The sequence below is a fragment of the Dromaius novaehollandiae genome, chromosome W, assembly GCF_036370855.1.
Source record: "Dromaius novaehollandiae isolate bDroNov1 chromosome W, bDroNov1.hap1, whole genome shotgun sequence".
NCBI classification, from domain to species: Eukaryota; Metazoa; Chordata; class Aves; order Casuariiformes; family Dromaiidae; genus Dromaius; species Dromaius novaehollandiae.
The window spans coordinates 47,950,094-47,973,069 of record NC_088130.1 but is presented as its reverse complement, the minus strand read 5'-3'; the positions used below and the strand labels follow the sequence as shown (position 1 = coordinate 47,973,069).

The 22,976-nt window shown below is 39.2% G+C and overlaps 1 long non-coding RNA gene across 1 annotated transcript; it reads left to right on the top strand.

Moving 5' to 3' along the window:
* Nucleotides 1-8,621: 8,621 nt before the first annotated feature.
* LOC112987104 (uncharacterized) lies at nt 8,622-17,434 on the top strand. The gene is made up of 3 exons (XR_010385525.1): nt 8,622-8,723; nt 10,601-10,642; nt 16,988-17,434. It is a non-coding gene; the product is annotated as an uncharacterized LOC112987104 (long non-coding RNA).
* The last annotated feature ends 5,542 nt before the right edge of the window (nt 17,435-22,976 follow it).

Here is a 22,976-nt window from a genome sequence, read left to right as displayed (position 1 = left end):
TCAACCCCAGCCGCTTTCTGCCAAGGACAAGCAGCGGGGCCCCTTTTGGCTTGAAATCTTTCAAACCGGCTCTACTTTTCGGATTTTTTTCCCAGCCACTGAAAGTCATTTCACCCTGAATTAAATTGAGAGGCAATTTAGGCAACCATGAAGGAAGGGGAGGGAGCAGGAGGTGAAAGATATAGACGAAGGGAAAACTCACTCTTTTGATGTGATAGCATCTTTAATCCTACTAAGCATTTAAACAGCAAAATGCTGTTTAAACTTTTAAACAACTGAATGAGGTGCTAATGTGTTTAGAGAACCTAGGTGAAGCAGCTAGGGAAATCCTTAAAGAAAAGTCATAGTCTCATAAAATCCGAGCTGACTTGAGAGCAAATGAAACCCTAACACTGCACAACTTTAAAAAATTCAATTAAAATATTAGTTAATGTTATTCAGTTATGACGTAGCTGCAGCAAACAGGAGCAACTGCAGCAAAACTTCAATAAGTACAAAAAGAAAAAGCATTAACAATCATGGCAGAAGGGGCTTTCTTTTGCCATTCCGTTTTACACACTTCAGAAATGGGAAGGGCTACGCTCGATGCTCTCAGATCATGACTGTTTTTATCTATCTGCCAGAGAGAAACTGGAATGTTACAATTTGATTGCAGTGTTTTGTTCATGCGGTTGCATGTTACACTTCGGTTTGAAAAGCATTTGTTTTTTCTCCATTCAGAAGGATAAAATACAGCGCTTGTGTTAAAAATGAACCTACACTCCGCTAGTGGTTCCAGCGGGAACGAGCTTTACCAGGGAGCTACGGGAATGAGTGTTTTCGGTTCACTGAAACCGATCCAGTATGTGCAGCTTTCTGCGGGAGAGCTCCCAAACAGGTGGAAGAGAAGATTGCCGGGAGACAACCTACCAACCACGGCCTTCCTGAATCCTCGCATTAGGTACCTCGGAAATAGAGCCAACAGAAATTAGCACTGCTCCACTCTGTTCAAAAACCTTTTGAAGAACAGCTATAACTTTAAAAAGCGGAAAAGAGAATAGGAATTTTGTGCCTGAGGGGACTCTGCCATTGAACGCTCTCTCCTCCATATCAGCACACACATTTTGCTATGAGAGACCCACTTCAGAATACCTGCTTCACACATTTCACTTTTCATAAACCACAAAACGTATCACAATACTCTCTAGCAACTTTAAGCTTTGTAGTGCAACAGGCCAAAAACTATACAAAGGGAACAGAAAAGTTTAGGGGCATTGCTGGTGTTGCTCTCAGCCAGATGAATCTGGAGCAAAATGACTCCAAATCTGGCACTCTGTTTAGTCCTGACTGTGAGCAAGATGAGCCAGCCAGGAACCGAAGTGGCTTACAAAACCAGCAGCAGAATCATTCCCTGTGTCCTGTCTCTAGCTATGGCCAGATCCTGAAGCCCTAGAGGACATCCAATTTATGTATCAAGAGGGGAGAAAATCCCTCTTCAAGCCAACATTTTAGTCTCCTTGGAATTAATACAGTACAAATTCCGTGCAATAGCACAATAAACAAGCCTAAATTTCCAACTTCTGGATCACCACTGAGTGCTATCTCACTATCTTTTCCCTAAACTTATTAAGTTCTATCTTAAAACATTTAAGGTTTATTTGTTGATTTTCAGGGGGCTATATAAAAACTTTTCTCCTGATTAGAAATCTTTCAAAATGTATTATAATTCCCTGGCTGGTCGTGTACCACTCTCCTCTACTTTGCACGGTTCTTTCCACATCCTGGGCCTTTACTTTGAATCACAGCTGGCACTAAGCAGAGGCGAAAGTGAGCTCAGTCCTGCTAAACCACTCAGCTGTTTCTGTACCCTCTTCTCTAGAGCTCACCTTCTCCTTGGGCTCAGGGCTGATCCGCTCCGGCCCACGGGGCCACGTACCCGAGCTCAGGCCCGGCGAGATTTGTTAGCTCTGGTGCCAGCCATGCCAAAGCAGCTCAGCTGTGCTGCTCCCTGGCTTCAGCAGGTCTGGGGAGCAGCACAGCCAGCTCCACACGCTGCTGACTCCGTCAGGCCTCTGGTGGCTCTGCACCGAGCCCGGTCAGGTTCCTGCTCCCTCTTCATTGCTCTGTTTATTTTGTTAGAACCCACTATATAATGTGGGCCCCATAACCCAGAGGAATAACCTGAATGATGGAGGAATAACCACTGTCTCAGAATATTAGCAAGTCAGTCCATTATGCTCCCATGTTATTAACCACGTTTTCCATTACCTCAGATATTCCAGTTGCCCCTATCATCCCAGACAGTGATGCGTTGACTGCAATTTCCACTGTCCTATTCTCATCTCATTCATTTACCTTATCACTACTCTCATGTTCATCATTTTTATTAAAACCAGACACAAAGTAGACACCTAAGTATTTATATGCCTTTTTCTGCCAAGAGCTTACAGTAGTACCTGAAATTATAGCATAACTCAGCATAACCCACCGCACAGTCTCAGAAGTAACACAACAGGAGGTGATCTTTCTTTTCCCCCAAATGAATGCATGTTACGTATATCCAAATGGCATCACTGAAGTGAAGCTGTTACTTGTGATGCCCTGCTACCCTTATGATGGGTCAGTCTTTATGCGAGCCTAGAGATTTAAGGTGAGTTTTAAATAAGGTTCACTTTAGTATTTTTATTGTATGGGGGAGAGGGATTTTCAAGCATATTTGTTATTCTGGAAAAACTTCAGTTTGGGCTAAATCTTCTGCCTTGTCCCTTCTGTACCCAGTGCAGCTATGATAAGGGAAGATCTGCAATATTGTCTGTTAACCATCTGCGTATTTTCTTGATACTTAAGCTGCTGAGCATGGACTTGATTCCTGAGAAACTCTGGGAAATCTATTTAGTCAACTCTAATCATGCTGCGGAGAAGAAAGCGATGTTCCCACGACACACAGGTTTTTATCAGCACATCTCGTGTGTCAGAGGCAAGGGAGAGCAACATACAGAGCTGGTGCACTAGGAGCTGGTCTTTGTGAGGGGGCATTTTGTAGCTGGTGAAGAATCACCTGTGTGGTGCAATGCAGTCCTGGGAATCCAGAATCTGGCTAAATGCTTTTTAAAAAGCTGTAGCCTGATATTTGTAATTGAATTAAAAATATCACCTCAAAAGTATTTTTTCCCCCAATGAAGTTTGCAAAATAAATCATCCTAATAATATCCGCTATACAGTTCTAAAATTGCTGACTAGTGCTGAGCAGCTTCTTGGTTAAATCGGACTTTTCCTAGTAGCTAATTAAGATTATTCCATCTGTTTATTTAACAATCACATTCATCTTATAAAAAAATATACAACTGGCTGAAAGCACTTGCTGACAATACATACTAGATTCCAGTAATATTCTAGATCTTAAGCATTTTTTCCAGGTATTAAAGAATATTTGCATGATTGTTTAAACAAGTACCGTCGATTCAGTCCAACCTTTGCAAGCATTTTTTAAGCTTCCTACTTTATTTTTTCACTTACTAGTTACTTTATTTAGTATTTTTAATGGATACATTCAAGCTTTTTGATTTGTTCCTCCCATCCCCACCACAGAAACATTATAAAATAACTTCTAAATGAGAAGGAACTTTATACAATGAGCAGCTTAAGGAGAATTATGCTCAGAAGATTTTTACTGCAATAGCCATTTTTCCAGCTTACATATATATGTTTTATCACTCCAAAAGAGACAAAATAAGAGAGAAATTATGTTGGACTAACAATGAGTTAAGAAAAACATCTTCTCCTTTCCTTAGCTAAACTTCTACAGGTGTCAACTTTGGATATTTGACTAAACTAAACCAGTTTATCATTATTTTCCAATATAAAATTAATGTACTTGAATCTTTCAGCTTAGTTTTAAGATTCATAAAGCTGAGGACTTCCTCTATTGTTATTATGTCAGAGCTTTCATACTACACTAGAGATCAAAAATAAATTATGTAGGATCATTGTCTCCTTAATTAATAAAGATATCAGTTCCAGTTCAAACATCATTGCTTATAAAGGATACAAACTCTACTGTTTGATGCATACTTCAAGACTGGAATTCAATAGTATTGATTGGAGTTCAATAGTATATTAATTCAAGGATATTTTTTTCAAAAAAAGATTTTTTTATGAATGACTTTTAATCTGTTTACATTAAAATGAATATAAAATTATTATTTTAAAAATACTATATGGAAAAAGCAGAGTTGATGCATAGGAATTAAATTTTAGGAAGATCTGATCTTTGGAGACTAACTTTATCCCATTAACTGAGAAACAATTTATTTTATCTATACAGAGACAAGTCATGCCTAACCACAGAGCCTTACTGACTGCCTTTAAAGAGTGACTTGACAAGGACCACGAGGACACTGTGTTTCCTGCTCTATTAACCTCCTTTACCTATGGCATTAGCTGGCAGAGTACTAGACCACCAAGCCTTCTCAGGAACCTGGGGCCCCGTTCATGGAGGAAGGTTCTTGTCTTTGCGGGAAGTAAATGTGCTCTTGAGGAATTAATTGGCTGAAAAGCTTTTCTTTCTTTTTATGAATGTGTCGCCTAGTAGAGGCAACTGCTGGTGCTGAGGCAGGTGGGAGTCTTTGGCCAGGGACAGGGTGGAAGGCAGGACTGCCCTCCAGCAGCAGCCCACACTGTCAGTTTACAGTAACTGTGGAACAGAAGGGCAGGCTCATTGCTGCTGCTGCCCATTAACTTTTAAGCGCCCTGCTAACTAGCAGAGTTCAGGCTTAAGTTAAGCATCTGGGAGTCCTACATAACAAAGGGAGTTCAGAGAGCCTCAAAAAATTGATTCATAAAAGCTGGCACATTGAGTGTGAAGCCTTCCAACTCTTTTCATTGCAAATTATAGGGAGGGGATGGTTGTTTGACCTGTTTTTAGCAAAGTAGTTCAGGCAGCTATATCTACCAGCAGAGCTAGAAACCTCAAACTATTTTCTAGTAGTTAAAAGAATCCTGGGTTCTTGGGTATAAGGTGAGGGGAGGGACCGCTACCATCTCCTCTTGCTTATATTTTGAATGGGATTCGCTGGATTGGGCCCCAGAGGCCAGGGAGTCTCTGTTCTGTCTCTATCCATCCTATCTGCCAGTCAACATTCGCTTTCCAGTTGCAATGGTCATCCAAATTCTCTCACTGCAGTGTATGCAATCACTAAATCAGATTCAAAATAAGTAAAACTTTTTCTGGCAAAAGATCATCTAGTTATTAGTTCCTCCCATTTAATCTTGTCTGATCCAATGGGGTCACATTTTGGGGCCCTCAATGCTATCTGACTGACAGGGCCTCCCGTGGAGTCTGTAAAGTACAGTTGCAATGCATGGTATTTGCTAAAACTTTCAGGAATCTCCATCTACAAGCAGCGCTCTTGTGGATCTAAATTTTGTCCATGGGCACATAAGTTGCACTAATGAAGGTAGTTGTAAAGCTAGCCCTTATGACTTTTGTTAGATGCTGTCTCCAACTACCTTACACCCAAGAACTCAGCATTAGAGCACTAGTATCTTTACTACTACAAAACAAAATCTGAGAACAAGATGTTAATAAAGTTCTGACAAACCAGTCCCTTCATCTCTGTTCTTTACAATAATTTTATCTCCGTAACTGTTCATACGAAAGAGTCACAATGTGTTTTATGTCTCCTGTACATCATGTATCCCTCAAGATCTTCACATTTTTTTCTTCCTAACACACATTTTATGTTAGTCATGTACCTGTACTCTGGTGCAATACATAATTGCATTACTGCCAAGAAGCATAGAATTATGTCTCTGAGAGAAACAATTCATTTCTTCCTTTCCACTTGTCCAGAGAGGAGAGTAAACTGCCAGTTCTTAACTGTTTCTGTCCATCTCCTCAAGAGGAAAAAGCAGTATGGCAAAAATCTCTTTCCTCCTCCCTGTCTGAATCCTGGGAGCAAGGCTCTGTGGGGCATTCTTCCCTCCCCTGCCCACCACTCTAACCAGGTGAGCCAAGACTCAACCTAGTTTATTCACTAAAAATCAATATATAAAAGTTATTCTTAGATCTTTCTAAAGACAGTTCCATGAAAATTAACACTACAGCCATATATTTCATGTATCTGTTCACTTTGTATCAGTTCTTTTCTACATCATATTCCTTGTTCAGTAAGAAATCAGTATTGTGATATCGCCCTTGAATTCAGTTGCGTTGTGCCTATTTTCCATTTCTGTTTCCATGCGACTTTGGTAAGCAATTATGCTGGCTAAGGCTTTTGAAAGGAAAAAGAGAGTAAATTGTTTTCTGCACAAATGCACAAATCTGTTTTTGTTTATTCTGATGTCAGAGTAACATTGCCATCATGGGGATAAATTAACTTGTATTTGATTATTACAAGACAATGAGAGAGACTAGAGCTGAAGAAGAAGATATTTATGACTCTTTGTGTTCGCAATAATATGATTCAAGTTAATAATCTGTTTGGCTCTAAACCACATAACAGAGGATCACAGGGGAAAAAATGCCCATTAGATTCCTTACACAGCTCAAATTGTGGATGTTCATTTAGGGGTTCATATTCTAAACATTTTCCTCTGCGGGCACTTCCATCTGCTCACTCACTAAGTGACAGGTAAGTATGTAAGGTTCAAAAAACAGGGAGAAAATTCTGTCCTGTACTTCTGTCACCAGAAAACCTGCCTTTTAACTTCCGCAGGGTTAGGGCACTGTGTCTGGCTCTTCCAGACACTAAAGTGCAATTTTTCTTTCAATCTACAAAAAGTCATATAAATTGGATTGAAATTACTGAAATCCAAGGGGCTCTGTCAGGATAACTCAGGAGGAGGTTTGGTCTCATCACTTTTATTCTGAAGCCCAGGTAGGCTAAGTGCAGCCTGCAGCTGGGAGAAGCTCCACTCACTGAGACGAGTGATCCATCTCCACCCGTATGTGGCCAGAAACAGGAAGCTCAGAGGAAGGCGTAAAACCCCACTGTACAATTCTGCACAATATACCTATTGGGGAAATTACTGAAAGATTCCCTAGTCCCTCACAGTTCATGATTAATGTATGTCTGAAAACAAGTGAGCATCTATTCATATCTCTTTATATATATTTTTACCCTAATGTAATTAAGGTCATAAAAATGTCAGGTTCAAAGAGAAAACATACTTTGCTCTTGGCCTTTATTCCACATTTGGCAATGAGTTGAATAGTTCAATTATGTGTTGTGTAAAGGATTATAAATGAGTTTTTACATTTTTATTAGCTAACTTTTTATTTGTGTATGAAGAAAAGCCTGAAATACCTTCTCTATCCATTTTCTTAACTACCTCTGTGATGCCTCTGTCTAACAAGATTCTGTCTGAACAGAATTACTCCAGTCTTTTCTCATCATATGGAAGCTTCTCCAGCCCTCTAAGCTCTTCTTCTCATAACCTGGACTGCCATGTTTTTGTCATTTCTCTTGGCAGCCTTGCCCAAGGAGAACTAACTTTGTGAAGAGGGTCTGTAAAGTTATATCTTTTTCCTGACAGAATTCATTTCAGTAAATGTGATTTTTTCACTTGGGCAACTAATTTACTTATTGCTTTTAGTCACGCTGTTCAGAAGAGTATTATCAGGAATTAGTACTATAGGCTGTGTTTCTCTCTTCTTGCACTAGCTTACTGCATGCATATAGAGTTTGGAGCAAACTCCTACTTCTGTATAATAATTCAGTTTCTCTTGCATCCTTCTTTCTGATATTTACATAGAGAAATGGCTTCCAAGCCTTTTTTACAAATAATAACATTGACCTTATTATTAATTGTGAGCATAGTCTCAAATTAATAATAAGTATATAAATGAAAGAGTCTAAACAAGGTTCCTGGATTAAGAACATTGGAAATGGTTAGAATTAACGTCACTATTAAGAGACGAGGGATTGGTTTTCCAGCTGCTGTAAATCAGGTAGTCAACCCAAAATGTAACTAGCTGCAAATTTTAACAAAAACTGCAAACATCGTAGTATGATTCCAAAAGGCTGTGACATCTAAAATAGAATATCCTGTGTCACGCTATAACAGACAAAAATGTAACACTGGTTTCCTTTGCTCTTGGTTACTGTTTATAGGCTATAAATTTTGGCCCTTGTAAACATAGCTGAATGGAGGAAAGAAAGAGGGGCTGAAAAATCTGCTGTGAAAAGGACACCGGTTGGGTATCTCAAGCATGAGATTGTTTCTTGGTTTCTCTGTATCACAATGATGGTTGCAACTTTTTATTTTAATAGAGCATGTCTCATCTTTCTTAATGAGATGCAGATGTGATCAATATCATCAGACACAAGCAACTGGATATAGATGTGTGATCTCTAGATCTAAAGTACAGGCAATATAGAAGTGCATACACCTACAACCATGAAGAGAATTGCCAACTGCTGTGTGGGACAAGACTGGACTACCTGCTGCACTGCATGTGGCTCTCTCTATAATAGCTCTGATCTGTACGACAGCTCAGTTTGCCTACTCTCTTGGTGGTCATTGCAATACAGAATACTTTAAGAGAAGTTTAGGTATGTACATGTCACGTTAACGCTTTTTTCCATTTTTCATTTGTCACCTGCTGTGGTTCACTAAAGTTTGGTCTTCTTTAGTTTCTTCCTTCTCAGGAAGGAGGCTCTCAGTTCCCTTCATACCTGAGCTGGATGTCCCAATTCTCCATAGGATAACATCCACAAAATGGACACAGGATGAAGTCAGATGTAAGTTAAAGGAGTTCTTCCATAACGAAAATCACCACTGATTTTAATGGAAGTTCTGCATTCATAAGGGCTACAGAATTACCAAATATATATGGACCACTCCACAATACCATTTTTTCTGTAGAACTACATGAAAATAAAGATTATGGCAAGCACATATCCATCTACAGATGAGCCCGTGGAATTACAGTCTCTGTTCAAATGACAATTTATTTTCTTCTGACACCACTTGAAATAATTTCAGCCAGAGGGAGTTGAGAGTGCAGGTTCTGCAAAGTATTTTAAGTAGATGCATAATGCTCAGCAAATATTTGAGTTTTTACCAACTTTTGGGTTTTTATTTGCAAAAAACCCTTTTTGTTTTACAAACAAAAGCTTGTACAGTTATGTCCCACTAACATATATGGGCAAGCCAAGTACCCCACAAATGCTCAGAATTCAGGGGAAAACAATGGATGAAAGTCTGACCATGTTAAAAGCAATTGAAGTTTTTCCGCATTGTCTCTCTGTTGAAACAAACATCAAAATCCCAAATTCAAAAATACTTAGGAATAGAAATGAATATTAATGACTAATATTAACAGAAAATAACACATTTGACTTAATCTATAAGACGATGAAACCTACAACCATAAAAGCCAGTAGTCACCTTAATTCAAGTAATAATGCTTCTATTAATGTATTGCTGTTACTAGCTCACCTTTCACTTCCCAAGTGAGAGAAGGATAGGAAGGGAAAGTATAGAGTCAGTATTTGTCTCTCTCTTTCTTTCTTGATTAAAACTATTTTACTTTCTGTAAATAAATAAATATCCATTAGTCCATAGGGAGAATGACTCAGTGGCTTCAAGCATAAAGCATTCATACGTAAAGCCAGAAAGTGTTTTCAAATCCCTGTTCTAATGACCAGGTAATTGTTTATACAAAGTGTTCATACAAAGCTCCAGCAAACTGCTTTCCACCAAGAGACGGAAAGTGCCTTACTTTAAGAGAGCCAATAGCCTCATGGCTAGGACGCTTACTGGGCATGGAGAAGACCTAAGTTCAAGACCCTCCTGTCAATCTCACAGACTCAAAATCATGTGTTCAAGACCCTGGGAATGTATCCTAATCATCCAGCTGTCAATTATTATAAGATATTTCTCAGTGTCAGGCCTTTTTTGAGGAAAAGTCATTTCATCTAAGTGTTATTGACCTTCCTACCAGCATTAATCTTAAGTGTTTACCTCTCTCCTGGAACAAAATTATTCTTGGTGACAACATTTTTTCTGCGATGTCCCATTCTTCAGTCTCGGTAGAGTTTATTGAAGACAGCAGCTAGATTGTCATGGAAATCCAATTCCTTAAAATACTAGCCCTGACAAGTTCCAGCCTAACAGCAAAACATAGAGAGGTAATGTTTTTCAAACTGAAAAATCAGCAGTTATCACAAATAATTGCTACTCATGGTAGCCACGGGTAGTGACTGGCTTCTAGGTAGCCACAGATCTCCCACATCCTTACAACAGTTTATTTGACTAGCCAACAACTTAAAAATCTTTCAAGCCCGGTGTGTTAAATCAACTGGATTGAGACTGGATGTCTCTTTTCATTCTCTGGGTTAACCAGCCAACTGTGTTGTTGCATCAGGAAAGAGTTTTCCCAAAAGCTGGAATAATCCAGGCTAGACAGATATTTCCTTCTCTATAGCCTCAAATCTGGTTGTATATTTGGCAAATAATCTGTCTCTTATTTCTTACAGTAACAGTTTGGTTGCTAGAGTCAAAGGCCAGCACTTGTCTCTACATTTAAGATTTTAGATGCACAAATTGTGAGTTTTGTGAAAGACAGCAGAAGCTTCAGACACTTGCAGAACTGGATTTTCTTCTTTCCCAACAGGATCTTTAATTGGACCAAATGGCTGGTATTCCCTGACTGCAGGTATGTGATTGTGGCTCTGTATCGGTGCACTAATGCTAACTGAGTATGTATTTTTCAAGAAATCAAGCAGCAGCCCACAGCTTGTCCTTTAAATCCTCTGTTCTTCAACATCAGAGTCAATCTCTTGCTATAGGTTTTCCCATAGTGCTGGAGCCCGTCCTAAAAATGAATTTGTAGGAGCACAGTCTCTGTCAAGTCTCTAGAGAACTTTCATCCACAGGTAGCATAACAGCGATTGGGCATTTGCTTCTCTCCTGCACACCAGAGTTACTCCAATATAATTCAGTGCACTTTCTCCTAAATTACAACAAAGTGATGAAAACTAATCCCACAGAATGCCGCAGAGATCTGAGACATTTCTGTATGTGATTCAGCAACTGCAAATCTGCAGCTAAAATAGTGTTTCCATTTGCATTAAGCTCTCTCTTTTCCAATTACAAATGGCAGGCCAATGATCTCATACTGGAATAAATCAGAAATAATTCCAGCAGTGCTGCATTGGTTTAAAATTGAAATGAATGAGAGCAGAATCAGGCATATGATAGTCTGCACACTACTCTGCCAGCAATGATTGGATTCTGTATCCTAAAGTATTGTTTTACCATCACTACTTTTTTTTTCCCCAAGCAAAGAACATCCCCAGGCAATCTACCAGCCACCAAACAATGCTTTTCTGCATTGGTGGTTTAAGTGGCAGGAAGACCACAACACCACAGTGTTGAGCTATTTTATCTGCAGAGACATCATATGTTGAACAATTGCCAAGACACAATTGCATATGAAAATGTAGATGCCACTGTTTTGAAAACTTGACATGAACTATGTGGAAAACAGGCAGAGACAAGAAATCAAAAGAAACTTAGAAGCATGAAAAGAAAAGAAAGCTCATAGCTAAGAGTATGAAACTTGTGAATAAAATCCTATTTCCACCAAAAGTGAAAGTTCCCATCCACTTTCACTAGGTATGCAAAATCCTGTACCAACTACAGATACAAGCAGCTTTTCTAGTCAGAGCCAGGCAAGATTTCAAACATGAGCACTGTAAGTTAGATATAGGCATACCTTTATACAGATAAAATATATTTTATTTGTTGGAAAGAAACTGTGCTGGTGGGATGCATTAGGTAACAACCTGGAAGAAAAAGCTCTATCTTTTGAAATTAAATGAAAATGTGCTTAAATGTATTATAGCTGGCAATCAGAAACTGCCAGTCTGACTCATTTTTAAATATAATTTGGCTGCATGAAAGTGACCCAAATCTCAAGAATTCCATTCAGAAATCAGTTATTAGCTATAAAAAAGAGGAAAGAGGTAGGAAAGGCTATACCAGTTCTCATCAAAAAGGGATACCATGTAGATTAGAGGGGACTGATAAATATTCTGCTGTTGGCAAGTCCTTTTGTTAAGAGTTTAAAGCCCAAATTTAAGGTGGTAAAGCACACCCTTAACTTTCAATGATTCCAGGGACCTCTGTGGAACTATTTGTATACTTAGAGATAACTCCTGATACAGCAAAATACTTGAAAAAAATGCTGAAACTAGCAGACATTTACATTCTTCAGTGCTACTGAATGAAATCATGTAGCTGCATGTTTGCTTTAGGACACAGGTCAGTGCTCCTTACTCATTTTAGTCATGTTTCTGCCTCAGGGAAGCAGATAAATCTGTCAAATCTCTAAATCAGATCAGCATATTAGAGAGTGACATGGACGCAAGAGGGAATTACAAGAGCATGCAGTTTTAAACCACAGATAAGAGAATGCCCTTTAAATAAGTGTGCAAGCAGTAGCCAGAATGAACCAGCATGTGATGGTACTCCAGACAGGCATCTCTAAATTTTTCTCTCAGCCACTTTTGACCAGGAATCAGTTAATAGAGAAAATGCAAGAAGCCTTAGGATATGTAATATATAATCCTCAGCAGTCCCAGGATGAAACCACTCAGTTTTGAGCCCTGGAAATAGCATTTTTATAAGCTTCCTATGGAGCTTGCTGGCTCTCCAATTCAGGTTAGCAACCCTAAGATTAAACCAGATCTCAACTGCTCCCTGGGCTGGAATGAGGTATAAAGAGTTGCCAGAAATGCTGCAATTACCCTTGTGTACCTGAAAACACTGAAATGTGGTTGAAATTGATGTGGCTAATTTTTCACACTGCTTCAGTTTTAGCAATAGTCATCCAAGCAATGTTATACCTGCGAAATCTATTGCAATAGCTCTTATCCAAACATCAAACTAGTCCAAAATGGTGTATTTCATATTCTCCAGGGTGCTTTTGTTTGTTTGGGGATTTTTTTGTACTGATGAAGTAAAAAATACATTTGGAAGCAAAGCATATAGGGCCAGAGGGACAAAGCTTAATAAATATTTAAAAATGAACCCAACCAACTGAATATGGGCCTCAAGTAGTCAGTTGCGCAAAGGCTATAGAAAGAAAAAGAACTGTTTTCACAATGTAAAAGAAATGACTCACCATCACTTGAATCAACTAGAAGCTGCCAGAAGATCCTCACATATGCTCAAGATGAAAATGCTGAAAAAAATGAATGAACAATTATAATTTGTTATGAAGCTGTTATGCAAAGGAGCCTTTGTTGTGTAACAGAAAGGAGTTGGGAGGACTTTGCCCTAAATTACAGGTAGCTCAGCTTTTAAAACCCTGGTCAAGGTTTGATGTTATATACTTTTCTGTCGCTAGAGTTGAAAGAAGTACAACAAAAACCACTGGCTGGAATGGATATAATCCTTCAGCAAAGAATGTGGTAATTCAAATACTCCTTCCTTTAAAAGGGAACCGATGGAACAACAAGGCTTATAGGGGTCCTATGGTACATATGCTAGTATTGGAGTTAGTGAGCAAAAGGCAGACAAGCTGTGGCCATTTGTCAGCCTCTCCTCCAGCAACTCTTTCTGCCCACACCTAGTAGGTTTCTCGTCCCTGCAGGCACAGAGAGGTCACAGGCTGTAGAGTGCGGCTACGTGGAGGGCCCAAGGCACAGGAAGCTCACATGCAGCTATGCTCTCTCTGCAGGAACGTCTTCCCTCAGCAAGCCAGCTGGGTTTTGGCATATAGCCAGAAAACGGACTGAAATACATCTACGTGAAATATGATCAATTTTTAGTTATACATATCCACTTTTTATCAGTCTGAGCTATGGGGTCCCGTTTGTTATAGGATAAAACACTCATTTTTGTAGATATTACATATTTATGGGCTGGGAACTTCACAGATATTAGCAGGAACAATATTAAGCTAACACTGAGTACATCTGAAAATGCTTCCCTAATGGAAAGAAACTAGTAACAGAACAAGTAGGCATTTTAATATATTAAATTACTGCCTCAATTATTACATGGTATTAATAATTTAAGCAGTTTGGGAAGCATCCTTCACTGACAGCAGCCAGTTCTGCAACTATATACAATAAAGACCAGGGCAGGAAACTCACACTGTCTGTTCTAGTAAATTAAATGTGCATGAGAATGCCCTTGGGCACTAAAGTGAAATGGTGTGGAAAGGCCCACAGCTACACTAACAAACACTGTTAGCATCCAGAAGAGGGTGGTTGCAGGCAGTATGCCTTTTAGTCCCAGAGCGGGCCCAGGAATTGACTGGACGTGACAAGGGACCTGAGCTGAAGGCCTGCCAGGGCACACTGTCCCCATACGAGGGGCTGTATTTCAGTGCACTGGCGCATTTTGGCTACTGTTTAGCAATCTGGGAAACTGTAAACTCTAGCTGTAGCCTCAGATTCCAGATGTATTGCTACATTTACATGTTGATGTGTGATCTCAAACACATACACACAGACAGGTACAAATCTGTACAGTTACAATCACAGTGACAACACATCACACTTCAAGACTCCTCTATAATAAATCGTCCAGAGGAGGGAGGACTGCTCCTTTATTTAAACAAATACAAGTTTCATATAATTATAAATTGTATTAATCTACTTTGCTTCCACACGCAGAATTTCTTTTTCTTGATTTGTTTGACATTGACACTGCACTAGGCTGCAGATTACTAGCCTTTGGCAGATGATTGTTGATATGGGATATTGCTGAAATTAGTAATATCCATAAAATGAGAATATGTGCAATAGCTGGTTATGTAGGTTCTTCAATTAGTGAAATGGCAGGTTTTGCAGTAGCAAAGAGATAATTTTTCCATAGATTGAAAAAGTTAAGTCCTGAAGAAATTATTGATCATTTAGTCTTGTCTTCTATACAGCACACATCACTATATTTCTGCCAGTTATCCCTATACTGATTGCAGTAATTCATGTTGCAGTAGAGCATATCTTCTAACAGGCATCTGATCGTGATTTGAAGGCATTAGACCATAAAAAATTATTTTGATAGTTTGTTCCAATATTTTACACCTTCATTGTTAAAGTTTGTACTTAACTTCCAGTTTAAATTAGTCTCATTTCAGCTTCCAGTTCTAATTTATAGCAATTACACTTGCTCTTTACATTTTTTTTCTTTAGAGACAGATAAGGGATTTTTAGCTGTAGGATATTTCAAATAAAAAAAAGGAAGGGATTGTAATAACTTTCATACTAATCATCTCTCCCAGTTTGGAAAAAGTCTTTAGAAGCTGTGATACATTTTTTCACTTTAAATCTCCCCTTACCAGTCATGCTTAGTAGTAGTTTTGGAGGTGTTTTTATATCTGCTTATGAGCACTGAGGACTGTTTCCCCTGATTCATTGCAGGAGTGCAAAAGCAGTCATTTTGAAAATTAAAACATTTAAAACCATTTTGTCTTTTCAAAGAAAAAACAAGACATAGCACACTTTCAACCTTAACACAGCCTCTTTCAGCTTATGATGCTATCATCACCTGCACATGAAACCCACACTGGCTGCATATGACAAATGCATATTTAATATACAACTATTACACCTTTTAAAATATGTATTTTTTTAATCTGTAATGTTCAGCAACTCAGTTACAGAGATTCTACTGCAAAGCAGGGGCTTTTGGATCGCATGCACAGCACAGTCATGCGAGACAATTCCAGAGCTGGTAGGCTCACAGCAAAGCTGAGGATTAGATTACAGTCATAGTCAGTAGTATGGTATGCTGCCATGTTTTTTTTTTCCTTCCTCTGGTGCTTTTTAGCTGTCCTGTAGGGTTTTACACTCCTCCTCCTAGATTAAATCTTTTTCCTTTGCCCTTGAAGACCTTGTTAGCTTTATTGTGGGTGATATCCTATGCACATTTTCCTGAGCAACAACACTGGCTTAAGTGACTCCTGTCCCTGGCTACTCGTTCCTACTTTATGCCACAGGGCGCCACTCCTCAGCTGTTTTTGCACAGCTATTAGAAGGGTCACACTGCAAAATGGATCATTGAAATGATCCCGGTTTAAAAGAGAATAAACAAGCAACAGTATTTTGGGGGAGGATTTGTTTGTTTAATTTCCTTTCAGTGGCCCAGGCTGCAGCACAGCTCACAGACTCTGGCACAGGCAAAAGTGAGGTGATGACAAACTGCAGTGCAGAAATACAAACATGCACCCAAAAGCAAAGCAGAGGTAGAATTTTTATAGCAGCTAGGATGTATCTGGGAAAATATCTACAAACTATGTCTTCAGGCTGTGGTTCCATGATGCAATGAGACTGGCTTTAGGGCTCCCGGTACCAGATCAAAATCACTACTGCCACATGATACATAAGGACTGATCCAGGAGAAACTCATTGCTGCATGAGTTGTGGTTCATACAGTTTCTGATGGCCTGACTTTGTACCTATGGGCCAGATCTGGTATCACCTGACCTCCCATATCTGGATGACAGCAGTGAAACTACAGCCTAACTCTGCAGTGAGAAAGTGTTGTTAAACGATAGCCACTAGAGAAGGTATCAGTTGTACAGTTACCTCACTGTTCTGCTAACTCTGACACCTGATGTGAATTTCCAGCACAGGGAAGCTGCTTTCCTGTTGACTGTTTCAGCAAAAGCTCCCACTAAATTATACAGAGTTTAGGATTGCCCGTGGTGGTTGTGTCAAATGTCACCTCTTCTCCTACACGCACACAGCATATACGTCCAGTATCTACTCCTTTGCCTCCTCCAAGTACAGGTAGTTTAATAGACTGTTAGCTGTCATGAGCTAGGAGTGCGTTAGCAGGACAATGTCCTGCTACATCCTTTTTACCCTCTTCTAATGTTAATTTAAATAACAGATGCTTTGTATTCTGTGGTAAAGAATTCTTCTGTGATATTCTTTCTGGTAATTATCGCTCACATTATATTTGAAAAAGGACTGTCATCTAGTGATTGAAGGGAAGTTTGCATGGACAGAGCTTTCTTGGTGTGAAATCACTCTCTCCACAGAATGAACAAGACCAGACCAAGGATTCTACTAATCTAGAGCCTTACAGCAGAGAAAGTACATGAGATCCCACCAGTACTCCAGGTCAGAAGAAAACAAAAAATAATTAGAGACATTAAAGGGATACCCCCATCCCATTACAGCCAAAGCCTCTGGAATTGCACTTTGTGAAACATCACTGCAGAGTGTACTCCTCCATTTCACAGCAAGGGGGCAGATGTGCCTGAGTCTCCACTACTGGATTTCCAAAAAATCTAATGCAGGTCTACTGGGGGAGCATCTTAGAAGGAGGCAACAGTCTGCAATACCAAGCACAGCTGAGGAAATACACTGATACAGCACATCTCATGAGAAACTCACAATCTATTGTAGGAGTTCTTTTCCACAGTGAAAAACCACAAAGGGAAAACAGGTATCTGGAGCATCTTGTCCTGCTATGATGAAATCACTCGCCATGCATACTAGAGCTGGCAGTTTAGACAGCCTGATAGCATGTTTGTCACTCTTTACCACAGCTTTCATATGGGCTGTTCTGCACAATATGACATCAGCTGTTCTTTTAAATCTGCTCACTTTTTCACTGTAGTTCTATAATAATGGACTCTACCAGCTCTGTTCAACTCCCATCATGTTCCATTAGTATCTCCCCTCAAAGTACACTATTCTGTGAATTTTCCCCATGTAGGTTATATGCGATTATGCTTGACTGCTTGCTCCAAATGTTCACCATAGTTTATCTCATCTGTCCTCTCTGGTTTGTTGCTTTGGTTTAAGTAAAAATAGCTTCTAATCTCATTGGTTCCTCAATGAGCTATGAAATTCTTACTCATATACTCCTCCAAAAACATGTGTTTCCTCTGTCATTTTGTGGGTTCTGCTGCTGTTAATTCCAGAACCACTCACTTCTGCAAAGATCAGAGAGTATTCATAAACATTTTTTCCCCTTCTGTTTTCTGACAACCTTTAGAAAAGAATATTTTTCCCATGCATTTAAGAACGAACGAACCTTTAAAAATAGAATATATACAAACAAAGTGGATATTGTTTGCATTTGTGTTACGAATGAGATTTGCAAAAGGGATGTTCTTTTGAGTTTGGACTCTTCACTGTAGTAAGAACACTCTGAATTCCAGTCCCCCTGTCCTTCCTCCAAAGTATTTAAAACTCTGGTCCAGCGATACCTACAGACTTTCTCAGTTTTTTCTTTATTTCACCATCCAGGCCGTTAATGAAAGTCTTGAATAGAATCATGCCCTGACCAGATTTGTGCAGGACTCTCAAAATGACCTCCCATTTTGAGAGCACACCACTGAGAGTTGCTTTCTAAGTGTTTCTCCACTGGATGACTACTTCATTTCATCTGGACCGTATTTCCTTAGTTTGCAAATGAGAATGTCATGCAGGACAGTGACAAAAGCCATACTGAAGCCAGTACATCACATATACTGCTTCTCCTCAGTTACTAAGCTGGTTCCTACCAGAAGAGGAAATTAAACTGGCTTCCACTATTTGATCTTGACAAATCTGTGCTTGGATACTTTCCTCAACATTGTTATCCCTCAGATGCTTATAAAATTGATTGTTCTAGCACTTTACCAAATACTGACATTAGGCTGACATCTATAATTCTTCAAGTACTTTTCTACTCCTTTTTCAAGATATGTGCCATGTTTGACTTATCCTTTCCAGGTTGAAATTCATAATCTCTACTGATTTCTCAGAAAAATTTCTTCAACATGCCAAGTTGAATTTCACCAGCCCTTGCAATCTGGATTCATACAGCATATCCAAATATTATCTTTTCCTTTGTATTCTGGGCTGTTTATCCTTGTTAAACAAAAGTTCTTTAACTGAGTAGTCATAAGCAGCCCTTCACGACAATGTTTCAGCTTTCTCTGCACCCATCACTATCTACTCACCCTTCTCCATTACTGACTAGGCCTATCTGTTCCTTTCTCTTCGTTACAGGACAATATCTATTTTATGTTGCCTTTTATGTTATTTACTCTCCAGCTAAGCCCTTCCAATTTTGTCTTCATATATCTGTGCTTGCTTGTCCCTAAAGCATGGCAGATGCAGACATATCTGTCCCTAATTATGTTTCCCATTTTTTTCTGCACAGCAGGTCAGTTTGCCATTCTCATTTTGATAAAGTTTCTTTCAGTAATTATTTTCTCTCACACAGTCCTTGAAATGATCACTCTAAGACCCCACTGACCATTTCTCTGCATTCATTCAGGTTTCCTTGTAGAAAAATAAGAACAACGGTATTCTGGTCCACATTCAAAGTCCATCCATTTTCCAAAGCAGTGGATGCTTTTTTTATGCCTGCCTTTGTATTCTTACTTCTGTATGCATGGTTATGTATGCATGATAACTGGACAGGCAAATCTAAACAGTTCTCACTTTCTGTTTAATAGTTTTTGTTCCTTAAGAAATTTTCTTTCTCCTCAAAAGTCTTGCTACAAGATGTTATTCCCATTAGTTCTCTGACACAAGGTATTAGCAAACACCTTCTACTTATTTTTCTGCTAATTATCTATTGGTTCCTCCTAGATAAGATTCCAGTCACTACATCAGAATTATATCGCATTCATTTTTTCGCACTGTCACACTAGGGAGAATCTTTGTGACATTTAGAGGGATTGACTCACTTACTGAGAAGGATGTGTATTATTTTGTGCAAGATGTATAAAACTGATTCAGAGACAGAAGTTATTTTGAGAGCTAAGATTAAACAGGAGACAGTTAGGTGATGGGGGAAAGTGATATGGGAATGTTAGGGAGATATTTAATAGGTTTCCAAATAGAACCCTTGAAGAAAACGAAAATATTTGTAAATGGACACTGAACAGAAAAAAAGTAAAATCAGTTATTGACAGTGGCTGCCTGGCCAGTATATGAAGGTTAGAAGCAAAGTAAAATTCCAGCTCCAAATACACTATATTTTTGAAGGAGTTATGATCTGGATTGATAGCCAGTGACAAAAATGAGTTATGGGGAATTACCTTCTCATAGGTTCTTCAAGTAAAAGAACCTTTTGTACCACTTTTAGCAATGGATAAGGCTCAGAGGCATCCCAAGGGCCAGTTTTCTCTGGTACATCTTCTAATACAGCCATTGTATATCTTCTGTGGTCAGGAGGATTGTTTGTTGGGAGGAAACAAAGGAAGTAAGAGAACGAATGGCATTATCCCCTATTTCCAACAATCGCAGGTGATTCCACCTGAAAGGTAATATATCCGCAGTCTGAGGTTTTTTCATTTGTGTTACTCTAGAAATTAGGTGAACAATTACCAAATTGATAGGTAGGATGCTCTGATGTGGTGTTTGAGGTAAGCAATATTGCTCTTACCCAACTGCTTGCATCTGCCTGAAGTAAGGTTAAATTTAGTAGGCTGAGATGAAAAGTGAACTGACCCTTGAGTGATCAGGTGGCTTTGCTTAAGAGGCACCAGTGTCACTGGAGATGGGCAGAGAGGCTAGGGCAGTAAGCTTTCTGGTTTTGCTCCGCAAAACACCTCGATACCCAAAGTCCACCTTGGAAATCTAGCTCAAGTGCCATGGGAGTACTGCACTTTTCAGCTATATGGAGCCATTGGATTAGGACATGGTTTAGCAGTGGATAGGCTGAAAATCCATCCATATATCTCTTCTGCAGGGCTAGTCTGAACATAAGCAGCACGTCAGTTTTAACTCACCTCCAAGACAGTCTAGTTTGTGAAAGCTAAAAATACTATTTACCTCTACCTAGAGATTTCTAGGTTCTGCTAATGCTACAAGGATGAATACAAGCTTTTATACCCTTATGCTTTCCTTTATGCTACATAAATCATGCATGCCTAGTGCAACAGGACAGAATGTATAGTCTTGTGCTCGGATATCACAAAGGTGAACATATAACCTTACACAATTTACACATGTAAGTCTGTACTATACAGGGGTTGCTATTTTCCTTGTGGATGATTTCCTTCTACAACCTGTAAAAATCCCTACTTCACACTAATACAGAGCGAATGCTAAAATGCCACCAAAATCACATGATAGCATTTTGTGTTCCCTTTGCTTTGATGCATACCATATCATGCAAGGAAATACAGAATTTGGACTTACTCTTTTACATGCTTAATTTTTATATAAAACGTTACAATAAAGAAGAAGATTCTATTTCAGCATTTCCTAATTGTAAATAGAAAACTGACACTCAATTTGTAATTTTTCTACTGAAAGTCTGTCAATCACTCCTGTTATGCAACATTCACAGGCTGTCAGCAATGTCTTTTACAGACAACTAATCTTTTAGTTTTAGTCTGCAGTATTTACTGACGGTAAAAATAAAATATAGCTGCATGCCAATGCATCACATGGGCAGTTTTGCAGTCTTTAAAACACTCAGCCATTCTGCAATAGTATCTGCAACGGAAATCATGTTCAGTGATGGATTACTTTTTACTGGAATCATCTGCATTTGCATGAAATCACTAAAATAACAAAATAATTAGCTAAGATTGAAACTTCAGGCAAATAAACCTACTAAATACAATATCAAAGATTTGTCTCATTGTTTCTCCATATTTTTCTTTGACCAAATATTTCAGGAGAAAAGAACAGCTCTCACGGAAAATGAATACAAAAATTTCATGTAGCAGTAGTGACCTGAGGATAGGAGCCACGCTACACACACAGCCAGATACATAACATACAAATAAAGCTCTGTTTCGATAGTAATACTTAAGCTTTTTAAAAATCAATTCCATTAATGGGGGAGGAGAAATCCCTTACACTGTTCCTTCTTCCTCCTCAGTGGATCCACCCCAAATGCAGAGTGTTGTCCTCCAAAACAGGGCAGCCACTCTGTGTCTGTAAGCAGGAACCCAAATAGCATGCTGATGGCACAGGTGGGCTGGAGCTCCTTTGGGCAAGTTGGGCCCAAGTATTTGGCAGGACTCACTCATTCACAGGTCTCCATGTGTCTTATCAGCATTCCCCCAAAATCAGTTCCCAAAATGTAACCAGTGCTTTAGATAATAAAAATGCTGGCATAGTGAGTTGCCAGTAGCTTTGGCCTGTGGGAGGGATCCTTCCCCTGGTCATTAAAATTTGTCAGGTATAAATTCAGAAGGAATCTGCTAATGCCTCCAGTATATCTTTACTGGACAGCCTGTGTATGAGGTGTATGGGTCATACCCACCCCTGCTCTCCTTCCAGTCTTCTAGAGCATGTCTGGGGATTTTAGGTGGGTTAAGTAGCTCCTGGAGATGTCCTCTTGTGTGTCTTCTCTTCGTCATCCTTTCTTAGGAGCAGACATGACCCTTCCAGAAAAAGTCCCATCATCACAAGTGCTAGTTTCATGTTTAACCAAGCCAGTTCAAACTAAATTATTTAATCTGTAGTAATACACTTGCCCTCTCTCGCCTCCATCCATGGACTGCTACATTCTGTCAGTCTTCTCTCTGCATCCTTGATTTTGTCATTTACCACAGTTTATCACCTTAAGAATCTGGTTAACTTTATACAATTATAACTCAAGAAACCTAATTCACTTCAAAGTCCCAAACATACTTGTTGGTTTTCTCACTCACAACAATTGACATAAGCATATTTGTGGCACAGTTTTCCATGAAGGAAACTTTCAGTATTATTCGTGATCTGAGAAGCAAGCTAATGCCTGCATGCTAATGCAATTCATCTGCTATTCCCAGGGGAACTTCAGGGGCCTTTTTCTCTTTCAGCCAAGAGACCTCCCTCTTAATATTTATCACCAGACTAGATAGATTCTGTAACACCAACAAATGCTAACAATTGTTATGGCATCAGTATATCGGAGGGAAACTGTCTACCATGAAGAAGGAAGAAAATCTCAGTGAAACAAATAAAGCCTTAAAGAACAGAGAGAAAACACAGGAAACTGCACTGACACTTGGGCAGTTATACATGGACAAAGTTAGAGGACAAGATATAAAGAGAACATTCCCCAAAACAGTTGCATTT